The sequence below is a fragment of the Grammomys surdaster genome, unplaced genomic scaffold (genome assembly GCF_004785775.1).
Source record: "Grammomys surdaster isolate TR1022 unplaced genomic scaffold, NIH_TR_1.0 810, whole genome shotgun sequence".
NCBI classification, from domain to species: Eukaryota; Metazoa; Chordata; class Mammalia; order Rodentia; family Muridae; genus Grammomys; species Grammomys surdaster.
Genome location: NW_021605229.1, coordinates 295,518 through 299,924, shown reverse-complemented (window position 1 = coordinate 299,924; position 4,407 = coordinate 295,518). Strand labels below are relative to the sequence as shown.

General features: G+C 47.8%; 1 non-coding gene across 1 annotated transcript; it reads left to right on the top strand.

Annotated features, from left to right (window-relative positions):
• Positions 1-2,092: 2,092 nt before the first annotated feature.
• LOC114634026 lies at positions 2,093-2,196 on the top strand. Its single transcript, XR_003713274.1, has one exon. It is a non-coding gene; the product is annotated as a U6 spliceosomal RNA (small nuclear RNA).
• Positions 2,197-4,407: the final 2,211 nt, after the last annotated feature.

The window sequence follows — 4,407 nt, the reverse complement described above, 5'->3', positions numbered from 1 at the left end:
TTTGTGGTTTCAGGGGTGGGGGATGGGGTTGAACTCAGTTTCCCATGTTTGCATGGCAAGTGCTTAACTATTCAGCCCTTGACTTAGTTAGGGCCTTACTGCTGTGAGCAGACACCATGACCAAGGCAACTCTTATAAGGACAACATTTCATTGGGTCTGGCTTACAGGTTCAGAGGTTCAGTCTGTTATCATCAAGGCAGGAACATGGCAGCATCCAGGCAAGCATGGTGTAGGAGGAGCTGAGAGTTCTTCATCTTCATCTGAAGGCTGCTAAGAGAAGACTGGCTTCCAGGCACCTAGGGTAAGGTATTAAAGCCCACACCCACAGTGACACACCTACTCCAACTAGGCCATATCTACTCCAAATAGGTCACACCTCCTAATAGTGCCACGCCCTGGGCCAAGCATACACAAACCATCACAGCCCTTCAGCTATCCTTTCAGCCCACACTTGGCTTGTAAACACAATCTGCTCCAAACTAGAATGCATTACTCTGTTGCCCGCGTTACTTTCTACAATGAATGAGATTTGCACATAAATGAATGATGGGTGTGCACGTAGGAATGGGACGTGTGCATGCTGTTGTCATGTGTTCAAAGGCTCTAGGGATACTCTGATCAGAACTGTGAATTTCTGAAAGAAGAAAGAGTCCATGATCTAGCCGGGTGGTGGTGGCGCACGCCTTTAATCCCAGCACTTGGGAGGCAGAGGCAGGCGGATTTCTGAGTTCGAGGCCAGCCTGGTCTACAGAATGAGTTCCAGGACAGCCAGGGCTACACAGAGAAACCCTGTCTCGAAAAACAAAAACAAAAACAAAAAAAAAAAAAAAGAGTCCATGATCTTGAACATAGTCTATCACAGAACACAATGGATCTGACACCTCAAGCTATCGCTCCACCGTCCCCTCCAGTAAAACACTGTGCACCTGTCCCTCTGAGGAGGTGTCTACATGAGGAAGAATCTCTGAGTGAGGGGCATCTGCGGGCCCATAGTCTTCTGAGATGTTGGCCATGGACATGCACACTCATATGTAGTGGGTAGAAGGGCTTGTGTTGACCTCTTCTTATTGACAGCATCAGTGGGCTCACGTGCACTGGAGACTCAAAGCTGTCAGGTAGGCTGCTATCAGAATCCCCTGCTGCATACCTGGCACTTGGCTGCATTGAACCCTTCCTCTGTCCACAGAATAGGAGGGATGCTGTTTGGTCAGGCATCTCACTGCTCCTCCTGAGTAAACCTGTACAGTTTACCTGTAGAGAAAGGTAGCTCAGGTTCTTCAGGTACCTTGAAACATTGCTCACAATGGTGGCTTAGCTCACCGACACATACACGTGTTACCACGTGGTACTGACATTCTCCAGCCATAGGACATTGTACGTGAAGGAGCTGCACAGAGCAAAAGGCTTCAGGTCTCAGCATGATGTATGCTAGAAGAATAAGGTACACAAGAACAGTGGTTCTTAAACGGGAGAGTAATGAGGCAGGTCTGGCCACACCTTCTCTATGACACCCATCATCTGGTGCTGGGAGACACCTGTCACATACTCTTTAGGAGGCATGGCATATGGCAGGTGGGCTTTACAAGTTTCAGTGGCTCCCACCTTCCTGCTCATCCCAGCTTCCTGTCTGACTGTCTCCCAGCTGCCACCGTGTTTCCTTGCCACAAAATAGTCCAGACATTTAGCTGAGTGTTGTGGCTTGCATCTGAAATTTCCTGTAGGCTCATGTTCGAACACTTGGTCCCAGTCTGTGGTGCTGTCTGGTGAGGTTGTGGAACTCCAAGGAGGTGGAGCCTTCCTCGCTGGAGAAAGCAGGTCACTAGGCACAGGCCTTGAATTTTAACAACCCAGACTAGAGTCCTGTTCACTTTTTTGCTGCCAAACTACAGTTAAGTGTGACCAACTGCCTCTACCTCCTGCCTTTCCCACTGTGGTGGTTTGTGTCTCCTCTAACTGTGAGCCAAAGTAAACCTTTCTTACCTAAGACGCTTTTGTTGGGTGTTTTCTCACAGCAAGAAGAAAGAAAACAAACATATCATGCTTCCTTCCCCTCCATCCAAGCTCAGATCCTGAGGCCAGAATCCAGGGGTGACCACATTGGGAGAATATATACTAATGTTGGAACAGTACAGAGAAGATTAGCATGGCCTCTGTATAAGGAAGACTTGCAAACTCCTGAAGTGTTCCATAAAAACAAACAACCAGAATCCAGTGTTAGAAACTGATCCAGAAGGAGGATCACCCAGATCTTTGCTTGTGCCCCACAGACACCTCATTTCTCTCAAATTGGCCACGAAAAGCTCCCAAAATCCTCAGAAACAGAAAAAGGGCATTGTCTCCGATGATGTGATCTTCACCTGGGGGACAGGGCTAGGTTGCAGCTACTCTCCTAGTGACAGGCATGGCCTGTGTGCAGCATGAAATCTCTGCTCTTTTCCTTCAAATCCCAAGGCTGTCCTCAGCCCAAGTCCACAGGGTTGCTGTTCGCTAGCGAGACGAGAGGTCAAGATACAAAATCTCATGTCACAGGCCAGTTCTCCAGGGAGCAACAAGCTGCCACTCGCTAGACACCAAAGTATAGTGTGACCACAAACAGGGGCTAAAGGCAGGGAAGCCTTATGTGGCTCAGGGCGCTGTGCCCAGAAATGATATCTTGGCCATAGTACCATAGGGGACACTAGTACTCCCAACAAACCCACAGTCCCCCAGGGTTTGCTGTCTGTACTTAAGCCTTCTCCTGTGGGTCTGCCATGGGTCCTCCAGCAAGACAGTCTTTCCATAGCCTGTAGATATAGGCTACTTATTGTGTGGGCGTGGCCACCAGCTGCTGTTGTCATGACGTGGGAAAGAGTTTTCAAACGTCTTTCATGGATTGCTTAGCACTCAGCAGATTTCTGGGTCAGTTGTAAACAAGCGACTTTAAATAGGAAACAGCTTCCTGCGGTTTTTTTTTTGGGAGGAAAGAGTATTGTCCCAAGTTTAAACGAGCTATTTTCACATCTCACCCGGCAGAGAATAGAGCTATGGGGTGCACTGGGGTGCACTGGGGTTCACCGTCTCCCACCCATTCCCACCCCATCCCCACCTGTGCGGTTAGGTGAAGATGGTTTATCAGCCTTCCTTCCATACTGAACTACAGAATAGTGTGGGTGCTATCCATGGAAGGAGTAAAGTATAATTTTGCAGGTTCCCACCTGTAGGAGCCAGGGAATAGATTTAAAGACTCAGAATAGACAGCAGTTTGCAGCATCACTGTGAACTGGCTGAAGCTGCTGTGTGCCCAGTTCTAGGCTTAAAGAGAGCACTAGATCTAAGAGGAGAGTCTTTGATTGAACTTTCTCACCAACACCCACTGGTCGAAGCTCAGACCTCAACAGCACACACCATGCTGGTCTATAATCACCCCATAGGGTTCATTCACACACCTATAAGAATAATGTTGGCTCACCCATTTCAGATTCAAAGCTTAGTTATAAGGAGAGAAGACCCGATCCACCCTAATGTTTTGCCTCACCTATAGCACTGGTTTTGTTTTCTAAACTTCATTTGATCTTTGAGGTGGCCTTCAGTCACCAAACTCTCTGCAACCCTATTTATGCCTTTATTTGTGGTACTAGGGATTGAGCCTGTAACTTTATGTATGCCAAGCATGTGTTCTATACTGAACTGCACCCACACAAACATACCCTTTAACTTTTGATTCTGAGACAGGGTCTCACTAAGTTAACCAAGTTGTCCGGGAACTTAGCTATACTCTTGTCTCGGCTTCCCAAGTAGCTGGATGACGAAGCCTTTCTGCCAGACCCAGATAAATCCATTTTGAAATACCAAGTACACTGAATCTCAGAAGTTGTGGGGAAAATGACTCCAGAGTCTATTTGCAGAGACACGTGTGAAGGGAGAGAGGAAGTGTAATGTTAACGCAGCAAAAAAAAAACCCTAGATTTTCGGGCCTCAGGTGACCTGAACTCCAGGATGAGGAATGTCAGACGCGGAAGCACCTGCTGCTGTCCTATGACAGAGAACAGGAGGTGCCACCAACACCACCCCTCTCCCCTAGAGAACCCCTCAGAGCTGCTGTCCCCAGTCTGATACAGCCTGTCGCAAGAATAACTCCAAACACAGCTTTACAAGTTTTGACCCACTGAGGCTTCAGATCATAGCTTAAAGTGATAGATCCAGAAGAATAGAAGCCATTGTGTTGAAGTCAACAATCATCTTAGCTGAGATGGGGTGGGGCTGGGAGTTCAGATGAGAGTAAGAACACACAGCAGGAAACAAGGAAAACATGACCTGATCTTAAGAGGAAAGAGACTCTGGGTGTGGCTCACAGGTGCTTAACTAATTGGGTGAATCCCTGGGTTCAATGCCCAATACCGAAAGAAAGAGAGAGAGAGAGAGAGAGA